At 35.5% G+C, this 15,194-nt stretch overlaps 1 non-coding gene across 1 annotated transcript; it reads right to left on the bottom strand.

The window, feature by feature from the left end:
- Positions 1-1,685: 1,685 nt before the first annotated feature.
- LOC121155992 lies at positions 1,686-1,791 on the bottom strand. The gene has a single exon (XR_005883784.1). It is a non-coding gene; the product is annotated as a U6 spliceosomal RNA (small nuclear RNA).
- Positions 1,792-15,194: the final 13,403 nt, after the last annotated feature.

The raw sequence follows: 15,194 nt of genomic DNA, 5'->3' as shown, positions 1-15,194 counted from the left end.
TTCTATTCATTATTAGCTTGCTTAGATTTATGTTAATTCAGCCTATGATAAGAAAAGTGAATATCTGTTTCCTGGAACTGTGAAGTATATTATCTTTCTCCCTGCCAGTGGAAATGTAGACTCTTTTTTCAATTATAAAATTTCTATTGGAAAGTCAGATATACAGGCAGGAGGAGAGACAGAGAGGAAGATCTTCCGTCGCATGATTCACTCCCCAAATGATGGCAATGGCTGGAGCTGAGCCAAACCAAAGCCAGGAGCCCAGAGCTTCTTCTTGGTCTACCACGTTGGTGCAGGATGCCAGTGCTTAGGGTTATCCTTGACTGCTTTTCCAGGCCACAAGCAGGGATCTTGGTTGGGAAGCTGGGTCGCTGTGATTAGATCTGGTGTCCATATGAGATCCTGGTGTGTTCAAGGCAAGGATTTTAGCTGCTAGCTACCATGCTGACTTGATATTGTAGACTTTTACAAGGCAATATTTCATTGAAATCTTGTAAGTCTCCTTCTCCTTTGTTTTGTGTCTTGTTGCGTAAACAGTGGTGTCTTATTCTCTGCACACACTATCATAGTGCGTTTCTAATTCACACCTACAGTTGTAACTACTTATAGACTACAGTGTTGTGTTTTAAATGTGCATGTTTAAAATATGTGCTCAGTAGCCAATGATTAGTTCAGGGTAACTGATGTATGCTTCACCTCAAACGTTTATACTTTCTATTGGGAAAATTCAAAACTGTCTAATAGCCATTTCAACATATACAATTATCATCATTTCTAGTTATCTTGCTAAAGTTATGCTTTTATATACCTGACACCCATTTATCCATAATTTCTCCATTTCCTGCTCCAGTTCATCTTCTTAAGCTCTGATCACCACTATATATGCTTTAATTTTGTGAGAGCAATCAGTTAGCTTCCACTTATAAGTGATGACATGCTAATTGTCTTTCTGTGGTTTATTTCATATAGCACAATAGCCTCCAGTTCTACCTGTGTTGCTGCCAAAGGGAAACATTCATTCTTGTTTATATCTGAAAGGTATTTCATTGTATATATAATCCCAATAGTTCCTATCCATTTGTTAATTGCTAGTCACATGTATTGATTCCACATCATTGCTATGTTAAGCAAGTTATCAATTAATGTATTTCTTTGACATTTGTTCCAAGGGTTTATTTCACTTCCTCTGAGTATACAACAAAGAATGAAATCATAAGAAACTTTACAGAAAAATAGAAAATGCACTTTAACATAGTCGAAGCAATTGGCTTACGAGGGGAGTAATTGGTATAACCATGTTATCACTGCTCAATCACAATAGCTAAGATATGGATATGCTTTTTGTTGAATTCTTTTTAATTAATTTATTTTTGTCTTAATTGGGAATGACTTATTTTACTAAGCATATTTTTTACATGAAGTATGTAATTTTCACATCATCACAATGCAGATTTGGGAACTTAGTAATACTTCCAGCCTGTCCTCCCTTCAACCCTCTTCCCCGCCCATTTTCCTTCTTCCCTATTTTTTTCTAATTTTTGTAATAGCATATTTTCATTTCACTTTACAGTCACTGGCTTAACACTATATCAGATAAAGACACCAGGTGCTTCCACTGTAAGGAGTGGACCCGATGTGCTGTATTATGAAGCCTTGTGACTGACATATGTTGTCTAGTTTTTCTTTTAAATATGAAATGCTTTGGGAATTTGCATGTCATCCTTGTGAGGGGCCATGCTAATCTTCTCTACATTGTTCCAATTTTCGTATATGTGCTGCTGAAGTGAGCACTGTTGTCTGTTTTTTAATAAACTCTTTATAGCTGAAAAAAAAGAAGGAAAGAAGGAAGAATTGGAAGCAGTGGAACAACAAAAGCCAGGGGCTCTTTTGGTTACATTTTGTGGCTGAATCTAACCAGCAAGATGACAGCAAACCATTATTCTGCCTAAAGTCAGGAAAACTGCAAGAATTCTTTGTGATGCTCAGAAAGTTGCCCCGACAAAGCTTTCATAAAAGCCTTAGAGACCACCAATAGCAAAGCCTGCGGATAGGAGCAGGTCGGGGAGTAGAGTCTGGAAGAGTCTGTTACTTTTATAGAAAATGGTTTTCTCTCTATATTAGATTATTTGTGGCACCATATACTCAAAAGATTACAGTATGGCCATGGTTAAGCTTAATCAAATAGTAAATAGTGTAGGCCAAGAATCTACCTCAAACTGTTCTTACTGTAATACCAGGTTCTATGTCTTTCAAATAAAGATATTGGCATTGGAATTCTCAAGTGTTATTGTAAATCAAAGACATTATACTGTCTCCAGTAATCAGGAAGCAACATCAAGAAAAATGTATATGATGGTTCATGTGACTAGGCTTTATTACAAAATTCCTAATCTTTTGTCAGATCACATCGCAAATGACATCGGTTCCATACTCTTTCAAACTGTCCACGAAAGACATCTTGCAGCAAAACTTGATTATGCCTCATCAAATTCCATTATGGATCTAATTAAGATATTAATGAAACAACTCCTAACAGAATGAGAAATTAACCTACTGCCTTATCACTGATAGCCAAAGTTAATCATCTCCCCTTCTACAAATTCCTGCAAGTTCCTGCAGCATATAACACCTCCTAAATTAATTTCCCATGCTATTTTAAATAAATGTTTCCATTATTAGAATTCTTTGCATCTGATTTCTGCAAATCACTTAGAAATGGCTTATTTAACTTTTTCAAATGTAACAGAGTAATCTCAAACTTAGTATGTTGAGGTTTCACAAACAGAACTTATATATCTAAATATCTAAATTTCACATCCTCTTCTTTCTATTAATCATTTTTTATGATGTGGGGATGTGGAATGATGTTGTGTTACAGCAGGAAGACCTAATTACTGCAGTCCACACATCCCTTCTGGGCGCCAGTTTGTGCCCCTGTTACACCAGTTCCTATTCAACTCTGCAAATGCACTTAGAAAATCGGTGTAAACTGGCCTCAATGATTGGGCCCCTTCTACTTGTGAGGAACAGGTAAACTCCTGACTGCATGCTGGCACAGTACTGCCTGTTGCAGCCGTGTGGGGAATGGGTCAGTAGAAAGATCTCTCTCTTTCTCCCTGTGCAATACTGACTTTCAAATAAATATGTTTTAAAAAAAAGATTGATATTTCTATGTTATTGTTTACAAATTATCTCCCTGTCCACAGAGTTTTGTTAAAATTAAGACATGAACAATTCTAGTATTAATTTATGCATTGAAAATTAAGTTTTTGTGTAACGAATTGTAAATTGAAGAGAAATGTTTATATATATGTATGTATGTATGTATAAAGGGTTTATTACATTGGGAAAACTTAGATATTTTCCAAAGAAGCAAAATGTTTGAAAATTGGGAACTATAAATGTGTTAAATTGTTGATGCCGCCTGCGTTGTGACCAGCAATATCAGAGAGCTGGTCTAGACTCAGCCTCTCTCCTTCCAACCTAGTTATTTTCTAGTATTACTTGAGAAGCAACAAAAGATGGCTTCTAATATTTGGGTCCCTGCCACCCTGCAGATGAAATTGAGGTCCAGACCCAGGCATTAGGGTGGGCTAGCTCCGCTGGAGTCATGATCCAATGCAGTTTCTTTTTTTTTTAATTTATTTTTTATTGGAAAATAAGATATATGGAGAAGAGAAGAGATGGAGGGGAATATCTTCTGTCGATGATTCACTCTCCACGTGGCTGCCACGGCTAGAGCTGTGCTGTTCTGAAGCCAGGAGCCTAAGCTTCTTCCAGGTGTCCCATATGGGTGCAGGGTCCCAAGGCTTTGGGCCGTCCTCCACTGCTTTCCCAGGCCACAAGCAGGGAGCTGAATGGGAAATGGTGCAGCTTGGAATAGAACTGGTGCTATATGGGGTCCCAGCATGTGCAAGGTGAGGACCTTAACCACTAGGTTTACTTGATGGGCCCGAAGCAATGCAGTTTAGGATGAACCAACACATGGAGATTCTTTCATTCTCTTTGTCATCTCTGTGACTCTTCTAATTAAATAAATAAATAGCGTATTATTTAACTTTATATGGTAAGCTTTCTATTTTTCTCTGTTGTTGATTTTGATTTACAATTTATGGGGACGTATCTCAACTGTGTAGTAGAGACTATCACATACAGATGTGAAAATACAATGCAGTGTGCATCTCTGCTTCCAAATCAAAGATGGACTTCCAACGGAATTGTTGAATGTATTTTGACAATAGAATGCTGTACTCTTTGCCAAGGTCCATGCCTAAAATGTCAGGATATGCTTAAATGACAGAATGATGGACTTATGACTGATTGTGAAGAACTGTACTATGTTAATGACATGGGGGAAATTGAAGGGATGGTGAAGATTTGGGGAATGGTGGAGTGAAATCACAGAGCCTATAGGACTGTAATGTGCAATAATAAAATAAATTAATTAACTTAAAATTTGTTTTTGTGGGTCTGGCATGGTAGCCTAGCAGCTAAATTCCTTTCCTTTCCTTGCACTTGCTGTGATCTCATTCAGGCACTGGTTCTAATCCCGGCGGCCCTGCTTCCCATCCAGCTCCCTGCTTGTGGCCTGAGAAAGCAGTGGAGGACGGCCCAAAGCCTTTGGACCCCGCACCCATGTGGGACACCTGGAAGAAGCTCTGGGCTCCTGGCTTCAGATCAGTGCAGATCTGGCCATTGCAATCACATGGTTAGTGATTCGTCAGTGGAAGATTTTTCTCTCTGTCTCTCCTCTTTGTGTGTCTGCCTTACCAATAAAGGTAAATATGTTTTTTTATTTTATTTTATTTTATTTATTTTTTAAAGATTTATTTTCATTATTTTTTTTTTTATTGGAAAGGTGGATATACAGAGAGGAGAGACAGAGAGGAAGATCTTCCGTCCGATGATTCACTCCCCAAGTGAGCGCAACGGGCCGATACTATGCCGATCCGAAGCCAGGAGCCTCCTCCGGGTCTCCCACGTGGGTGCAGGTTCCCAAGGCTTTGGGCTGTCCTCGACTGCTTTCCCAGGCCACAGGCAGGGAGCTGGAAGGGAAGTGGGGCTGCCGGGATTAGAACCAGCGCCCATATGGGATCCCGGGGCGTGCAAGGCGAGGACCTTTAACCACTTGCGCCACCGCGCCGGGCCCTAAATATGTTTTTTAAATTGAGAAAAATTTGTTTTTGTGTAATAAAAGTACACATGCTAAATATTTGCGTAGTTTTAAGTGTGAATATAGTATTTTGAAGAGAAATGCAGATTTAAATTACAACATTTTAGTGATTTCAGTATTTCATTATACTAATATTAACAGTAATTATAAATTACCGAGTTATTTTCATCAATAAGATAACATTAGGTAGTATATACTTAAGTAACATAATTTAGCAGGTATGAGAGAGGAGTGACATTACATTATGTTATTTCCTTCAATGGTTTTTAAAGTCTTTTTCACTGTACATGTATCACAGAAAAAAAGTTATGCATAAATTAGCCTGTTTTTTATTCCCTATTTTTTCGTACTCTCATATTCTCATGTTCAAAGTATGTTACCTTAGTGATTTTTTCGCATTAATTGTCATGGAGCAGTATTTACAGACACTATGTTTTGTTACCTGGCTTTTCCTTCTCTTGTTTTTCCACTGCCTGTTTTCCTTTGCAGAATAATTTTAGGTCTGAGAGACGGTAGGGAGAATTTATACCTGAAGTTCACGTTCAATAAAGATATTTTCACAGGCTAAGAAAAAGTGGAGTTTGTACGTTCCTTTTTTATTTTTCTTTTTAAGATTTATTTATTTTTATTGGAAAGATGGACACAGAGGAGGAGAGACAGAGAGGAAGATCCTCATCCGATGGTTTACTCCCCAAGCACCTACTATGGCTGCATCTGAGCCAAGCTGAAGCCAGGAGCCAGGAGCTCTTCCGGGTCTCCCATGCGGGTGCAGGGTCCCAAGGCCCTGAGCCGTCCTTGACTGCCTTCCCAGGCCCCTAGCAGGGAGCTGGATGGGAAGCGGGACCGCTGGGATTAGAACCGGTGCCCATATGGGATCCTGGCACATTCAAGCGAGGACCTTAACCATTATGCTATCACGCTGGGTCCAGAGTTCATAAGCTCTTACAGTGTTTGTCGTATGAGTGCAGTTCCTTGTCAGAAACTCAAGGGAAAGTGCAGCTCCATTCTTCATCTTCGACTTAGGCAGACTGCCAGAAGCAATTACAATTTTACTTCATAGACATACATACTCAGTAGACATCTGATGGGTAATACTGGCAAGTGTTTACATACAAAACTGGTTTAAAAACCTATTGATGGAGTCTTGTGGGAAACACTTTTTTGACAGAGTATTATGATAAATTTTTTGTTTCAACCTCTCTAAATTTTTGTCGTCACTGGAAGATTAAAAACAGTATAGATTACTGTCCAAATGAGCATTGAATTAGCATTTGTGTTTACTTCTAAGTTAGCATTATTGCCAGGAAGGGTAGAGGGGGTTACATAATGCATAGAATAAAGACCATTTTCTAATATAGTAACATGAATAAAAATAATATTCTATTGTTTGAAGTATTTGAAACATCATCCAACAGTAAATGTCTTAAAAGTACTGCATCCAACTCTGTGTATTAAAGTCAAAGGAAAAAGTTGTTTAATTTCTCATTTTTAATACAACTTATTTCTATTGAAAGGTTATCTCATTGAATGCGTATATAGATTCATTTTTGAGTAACTGAGTAAAGATAGACAATGTTAAGACATAATATACAATTTTATATCTGCTGTGTATATTTAATGAAAATGTATATATCTGAAATATAATAAACTATTTGCATACTGCAATAGTTAGCTTGAGGTGAAAAGAATTCCAGAAGCAGACCTGGCATTGTGCTGTAGCTGGTCAAACAGCAACCTGAGATGCTGGCGTTCCATGTAGATAAACAATCAAGTTCAGGCTGTTCCAACTCGGAACCAGCTCTCTGCTAATGGGCTGGGAAGAGCAGCAGATGATAGGCCCATTACAACCATCTGGGGAGCAAACCAGCAAACAGCAGATTTTCCTCTCTCTTTCTCAGCTCTGACTTTTACATAAATAAATCTAAAAAAAAAAAAGGAAAATGGAAATATTTTTTAAACCCAGTTTTTGTGTATTAAACTGTCTGTTTTAAAAATGTTTACTTCCATATCATTTTAAAGAAAAAAAGTTTATGTCAAGAAGGGGAGGTTGCCTTATTTAATCTTAAAATATTCAGCATTAAAATATTGTTCAATAGAATATTGTGGAAGGATTCTGGCTCTAGTAACATAGTTGTTGGTAGAATGGCAACAAAATCTAGCATGACCTTCTGGATTCCCAACAGGAAAACCTTAAAATTCAGTGTGACACTTCCTCAACTCTACATCGTTAGATTTTCTGCTTTGCTGATCACTAAGGAGGCACATAACTCACAAATTAACTTACAAAACACTCAACATCATCTGATTTGCATATCACAAATGAAAGCAAAAGTGCGATACAAGTCTAAAATATGGAAAAGACCCTATGCCAGTGAAGGAATTGGTACAAGAAAAAGAGGAATTCTCTTTTATTGCTGTTGAGAATATCAGATGAAATGACCTCTTTGGAAGACAACCAGAAAATACAAAGCTAAATATAGTTTTGCCATAATGTCTAACATACACATTCTTAACGATAAATTCAAATGAGTTGACAGTATCTTATCATAATGATGCCTACATATGGCTGTTTATAGTAGCCTTATTTGTAATTATTGAAATAATCTTAAGTTGTAATAAGCAAATAAGGTACTTTGTGGTAACTGAATAAATTGTAATACATAAATACAATAGAATATTACTCAATAATATTCAGAAATGACTAATTGTGCCAATAACAAATCTACAGAATGTGTACAAGCATGCACATATATTTGTCAAAATTTATAAAACTGTAACACAATGCAAATAGTGAACTCTAATACAAATTATGTTTTTTCATTAGTAATAATGCTTCAAGGGGCCAACGGCAGGATAAGTGGCTTCCTGCAATACCAGCATTTCACACTGATGCTGGTTTGAGTCCAGACTGCTCTGTTTCTGATCGAGCCACCTGCCAATATGCCTGGGGAAGCAGTGGGAGAAGACCGAAGTACTGAGAATCCAGGACCCACAGGGGAGACTCAACAGGAACCCCTGACTCCTCGCTTCTGGCCAGCTCAGCTCCAGCTGTTGTGGCTGTTTTCTTCTATCTTTCTGTTTCTAACTCTGTCTTGCAATTAATTAAGTAAATAATTAAAGTAGTGATATAAACACATAGGCTCAGCAATTAAATCAAAGTGCCACAATAAATCAGTTTATCAGTAAGGAGGGTGGGAATGGTGGAGACTGGGAAGTGAAGACTGGGAGTAGCAGAAACTGGAAGTAATGCCTCTATATTCTGTTGAGTTTTTCTATAAATATAAAACTGTTCTTAAATATAAAATGTATTAATAACAAATATTACTAGAATGAAAGGACATAACCTTAACACACATTTTTATTATTAGAATAAAATTAGAAGATAAAAGAGAGTTAACAATGAAGTCTCCCCACTGACTAAATCAAAGAATATGACACATTCAATAGATTCTGTCATTTTTTGATTTCATATTTATAAAAAGTCCTGTAGAGTTTTCCTCACTGTGTTTTTGCCTTTAATGCTTTTGTGCTTTTCTCTGCACACAAATAAATATGCTTCTACCAATTTATCATTTGCACAAAATAAGCTTTGAAGTTTTTGTTTGCTCTGCTTTGCTTGGAAGTGACAATGGGCTGCCTTTGATTAATCCACATTCTCCCTCATTTGATCTGAAAGACTAAACTAGACATCTGATTTGGTGAAAAATGAACCTGAGGCCAATAAATACAAGAGCAAACTTGTTTATCCCTTCACATAGATTTCACCAGGGATCTTGTTCTCTTGTTAGAATTGTGCTCCAAACCAAAGGAGTCCCATGAGAAAGAAATGACCTTACTCCATTTTGGCTAATCTTCTTGTCCTTTCTCATTTACACTTGCAAAAGCTTTGCCAAGGAGTATTTTCAAATATGTAATTGCTCAAGAGAACAAAATGCAGTGCAACTAGTTTTTGCAGAACATCTATAGTTATGATGGCTTATTTGCAACATTTTTGTATTCACATTTTAGTTCATTTTGGTTGCATTTTGGAAGTTCTACCCTATTCTGCCTGTGAGTCTCTATTTATATGTGCAAAAGTGTGTGTCATTGTGTGAATTTGAAACATTATGTGACAGTTTGCCAAAACAAGTAGCTGTCAAATGTGTGATGCTACAATTTGAGTAGATATGAGATTTGAGCCCTAAAATACCGAAGATAATTATTAAGCCAGCTTTCTGGATTACCATCTAAGGAAACTCAAATAAACCCGAAGTCACAGTAACTATTCTGCTCTAAGTTAGCTTTGCTTCTTGAAATAGCTTATTATCAGGTGCCGATTTCTGTATAATTGAGGGTTCTTTTTAGGACATGGAACAATAATCTGTTTTATTAAAGAAAACACTGAAGAGTTAGTGGTTGTCACAGCTAGGAAAACAAGGTGTTCTTGCAGTAACCACCATGTTGCAAAAATTTCCTTTTTATCATTAATCATTTCTAAGCACTCATTTTATTTTCTCCTACTAGAAAAGTATTTCCTCTATTGCGACTAAAAGAAAAATAATGAATATTTTAAATTAGTCTGAAAAAATGTGAAGAAAGTCTCTGGTTCACTCTGACTTGGGATAAACACTATGCCTAGAAAGATGTTCAGTGATTAATCCACTGTAACTATATGAACCCTAATTTATGAAAAAAACAGTATTTTATTGCTAAATATAACAATGACCTGTTAAATTTGAGGTCTTACAAGCTGGACAATCTCAACAATTGCAATTTCCTTTTTCATTATTCCTTTGAAAAGTTAATCTTTCATTTGCTTTTATGCACATACTTATATTTTTAAAACAATTGTGTGTTTGTATATATATGTCTAAGTTTCTTGCCAAATTATCAGAATGAGAGAACATTTCATAGTATGTATTCAAGTGAATCTTCTACTCACATGTGTTCAATTACAATTATTGTTATAAAGTTATTTTACAAGCATTTTTCTCTTATGCTAGTATATTTCACTTATCCTCCAAATTCATTCTATTTCTTTTTCTTTTGTCTGTTTTGTTTGTATATTTGTTTCATTTCCATAATCTGTATAGACTGTATCATTAAAATATTTTATTCTAAGGCTTCTGATTGCATATAGCAATGGCAGGCTGAAGCAGGGTTCAAAGTTAAGGAGAAAGAATATTCTTCATGTATATAATTGCCTCTTTATTAAACTCTACTTCAATTTTGCCTTGAATAATAAATGTGAAGATATTTTAACTTATATGAAGTTGCAAACCAAGTAAATAATTGCAGTGTTGTGGTGATTACATTTTTAATTAGGAAATAATCATTCAGCAATGAGTATTTGGTCTAGTAGCTAGAAGGTCATTTGGACTTTTCACATTACCTTCTCTGGGGTCCGGATTCCTGTCCCAGCTCCACTTTGGATTGCCGCCTCCTGCTGAGGCCTAGTAGGGAGCAGGTGAGGACTCCTACATTGGGAATCTAGTTTGAATTGCATGCTTCCAATTTTTGTAGTAACTGCAGTTGTTGTGCGCATTTGAGGAGTAAAGCAGTGGAAGCGATTTTTTTTTCTCTCTGTTTATATTTCTGTTGTGTATGTATTCTCTCAAGTAACTTATTAAATTTTTAAAATAACACGAAATAAGACCTATGTAGAGACACTCTACTCAGGATAATGGCTTACAATTCGTCATAAATCATGTGAAGAAAAATAGTATTGTCTTGACTCATGCACATTCTAAGTGGGACACGAGTGGAAGCCCTCATGCTGTGACTCAAACTAGCACCATGTGAAAAAACAAATATAAAGACTGAGCTGGGACAGCTTGCATGCTCTTGTTATGATCTACCTACAGAGACAGTGCACCTGCAGTCATATGCTTGAGTTGAGAGCCACCTTGTTTCCTCTATGATCATTCTTCTTACATTAAAGAATAAATAATGTGTTCATTCTCAGGGATCTTTGTTTTCTCCAAATTGAATCTTTGAATTTTGGTAAAATAGAAAAACTGCTTTCAGTGAAGGTTATTATAAGATTAGTTTCAACACTCATTGAGATGTAGAATTGAAGAGTTTTTCTGTAACAATCCATGATCTTAATATTGACAAGGGTTATTTTTGGGTTGTATTTGAGTTGTAATTACAGAATAGAATTTAAGTAGGATGGAAGTGAAAATTGTGTAATCGGTTTTCTGAAAAATACTCAGGGTAATGCAGACTAAAAAATTGGCATACAACCTTTCTTAATTCTCACCTTTTGCTCCTTATTTTCTGGCATAAGAAAATAATTATTTTGATGCAGACCTAATGTTAGCATTCCAAAGAGCTAGAATATTCTCATCACATTTCTTCAAGCATAATGTAAAGACAAAAATCAAAGATCTGTCTGTAAACTGAATCACTACACATAATGATATGTGCTATCACTACACATAATGCTATGTGTTAATCATGCAACCATAAATCATGAAAACATTTAGTAACCATTTTATAATCTAGAGAGCATATTCATTAAAGTACTAGATTACCATTTTAACAATATTTTACTTTGATTAAATTCTATCCAATGCACTTATTGTCTTGAATCTCAAATGATTTGAATGATTTCCTCATTAGAGAAATGTATGTTAGTAAAAAATTAGATTCTATTGAATGTCATATTGATAAACAAAATGCCCACTTACTTTTATATGTGAATGTAAATATACAAAACTTTCTGGCCCTGTAAATTATTGTGAGACTTCAAGTATATTTCAGGTGTAAATGAAAAGATCTGTGGAAATGCCATTCAATACATGAAGTTAACTTAGCACACACTCAAATGTTTTTGGTTTCCACAAGGTGCAGTGTTGTTCAAGGGTGTGGAAAAATCTATTATGATTTTTAGTTTGAGAAAAGCTTCATGATACATAATAGTTCCCACTGATAAATTTTACATAACACTCAACACATTAATCCGAGAGGTTTTATTAAATTTAATTATTTAAAAATAGTGTTATGTTGATTTAGACAGATAATGTAATCACACACAGTTCTTATTCTTTCATCATACACACTGGTGTGATGCTTTCTGTCAAGTAAATTTTACTATGAATCATGAGGTGCACCAGAGTTTTGCACCAGATGTCAGATGTCAGTGTGCATTGAGGCCATAGTTTCAGCCCTGCAAGAAGAGTTGTTCACACCAATTAGAAAGAGGGCAAGACTGATAATACCTGTCCAGGGTTGGACATTAACCAGGGTTATTTCAGAGTAAAGGACTGAGGTAATGACTCTAAATGAGTACTGAACTTTCAATTTCAAATGTAACATATCATTCATGGACATTAATAAAATGTGTATAAATTAGAGTGGTTATATTTTCCTGTGTATCTTAGCTTTTCTAGTTTCACGTCAAAGATAACCCTGAAGTTCCTTATTCAGTACACATTTTCTTAATAAGAAATTTTTGTTAAAATATCCGAACTCATGGTTCATGGTATATTCTGCTAATTTTCTTAATATGTGGCCACATTATATGTGGTTTCATTTTTGGTTTGCTCTTTTGTTATTTTCCAAAAAAAAAAAAACTTATTTTCTAATTCTTGAGTTGTTACATGACTTAAGGCAAGTTTGATTAGCATCTTCTGTAAAGTTGTAAATGAATATATTCAGTAATAACTCACAACTGTATCTTTAATATAAATATAAATAGGACATACAGTTCTTATATTCTTTAGATGCACTATGCTTTTTGTAAGGAGAGAAAGACGTTTTCCAACAAAATGACCACTAATTAAATACTGTGGAATAAACAAAAGTTTCAGAAAGGAGAAAAGCTACAGCTGCTTGCTCAGATATTTCTAATTGCAAGGAAGTCAGCCACTGTTACTTGCATTTGGCTAGATCTCGACAGTAAGCAACAAAGTTGGAAAAGACTTCAGGTTTCTTTTGTTTGAAAGTTGTTGATATGAGGAAAATGAAAGCAGGAGAGAGGGAGAATATCCCAAGAGATTGAGGAGCATATTTGGATTTCGCTAGTTTGTCTCAGAAGCAAGGGCAGTTTCCTGGAAGCTGTAAGTTATTGATCAAGCCCCATTCCCATTTGGTTTGCTGTTGCAGAGATAGTGATTTGGCTTCCAGGGTCCATGCTGCAGAGTTAGGTTTCAACATTCTCATTTTTCAAATGGTCTGATCCTCAGATGTCTGGATATTAACTTCTAGCTCCTTTGTATGTATGTATGTATGTATGTATTTTATCATTTTCAAATTGCCAAGAGTTCAAAGCTCAAATGTCTAGAGCTCAAGAGCCAAGAGTTAAAAAACTCAAAAAATCTGAAGTTCAAGATTCTAACTGCTCAGCATATTTTCAGTTGTCTTCATTATAAGCTATATTGCAAAATCTTAACCATTTCTTGTATCATTGAAACAGTCAGAAGATGATGGAAGAAATAAATGCACAAAACTATAAGATTCCAAACAGAGTAAAACCAGCCAGCCTCATGGAGACTGATATAAAACTGTCAATACAGTGCAAAGTAATAGCGCTTCCAAGGTGCTTCAGTGTAGGATTTCTATTTGCTAGCACTTGCCAAAGTGCCCTTTGTGGGTGGGTAAGAAAGGGTATGAGGATGAATGTTATCATTTTATGGTATTATTATTTTCTAAGATACAGTTTTGTAGGGATAGGAATTCTTCCTTTCTCCTCTCTGTTCTTCCTCTTGCCAGTTCCCTAACATCAAAGTAGCACAGTCCTTTAGTAAAAACTGCAAGTTCCACATTCTGCTATTTAAATGTATCTTGGCATTGTAGGTACAGCCCAAAGTAGAAAAACCCAATATAAGGTGGTTAAGATATATTTAATTGTTTCTTTGAGGGCCTTCCTTCTATTCTGGAGCAGAGATGTCTGACTATCCATATTTGATAGTTGTTCCATTAGAGGTGAAAGAAAACCTACTTGCCTTAAGACATGGGAAAAAACACTTGCAACAAGGATAGAAATGAACAGATAAAATAAATAGATTTTGGATGTTTACATAAATAATTGGATAATATCCACAAGTTTCTGTGTAGATATCTCACGTGCACATAGACAAAATGGCTTTTTCAGCCGCTGATACTTACCAAAGGACGCTGTTGGCAAAATTATAGACTCAAATATTAAAAAATCTCTGCAATTTTGCCAATTTTTAAATGTTCATTTTATCTTTTCATTTTTACCACAGTTTTTTAAAAGTACTATGACTGCATTTTAAACATCATTTCCTTTACCATTTCCTTTACTGTATATTGTGTACTAAAACTAATAAGGTTACAATTTCCCAGATAATTAACATTGTAATAATTTGAAATAAAATCAAGGTAGAAATCAAAATAGAATATCAACACTCTTTAAACCCCACAGAAGATGTTTAACAAACATGAATATTGGACAACTATTGCTGTGCAATGAATGCTGCTAGCCCTACTTATTTTGGCTTTTAATACTTAAGTCTAAATGAGCTTTAACAATTGACATGTAATGTATCAGAGGACTGTATCCAGCTTTCAATATTTCATAGCTTTACTAAGTATGTTTTTCAGGAACACTTTTAATTCATTTTTTACATGAACAATGTAGCCGTCAGAGCCCATTAATTACAAAAGCACTCACACACAAGCATGTACATTCTCAATAATAACCATCACCAAAAGTAACCTATGTCCTCACAACTCCAATGTAATGGAATCTCATAAACTCCACATGAGTGTAAGCAAATTCACTCATGCACACTCTCTCCATTGTTCCTCAGCCTAATAAAAATGAATCAAATTCTTGTCCAATTTTTGATGAAAATTTCTGAAAGACATTATATTTTTCATAACATAAGTCTGCATTAATGGAATGTGTCTATGAAATGCAGTGGTATTCACTTATGAAATGCTATTAAAAAATGTCAGTGCCAATGCAGTTGCTTTGAAAGAATGATTGCCTCTTAAATCAACATTTTCTGTACCTGCACATTCAACCAATTATAGTTGGGAAATAGGCAAAATAAACATTTGCATCTGCAGT

Source organism: Ochotona curzoniae, unplaced genomic scaffold (assembly GCF_017591425.1).
Source record: "Ochotona curzoniae isolate NIBS_2020 unplaced genomic scaffold, NIBS_Ocur_1.0 contig_3190, whole genome shotgun sequence".
Classification (NCBI taxonomy): domain Eukaryota; kingdom Metazoa; phylum Chordata; class Mammalia; order Lagomorpha; family Ochotonidae; genus Ochotona; species Ochotona curzoniae.
The sequence above is the reverse complement of the archived record's forward strand: the minus strand, read 5'-3'. Positions and strand labels throughout refer to the sequence as shown.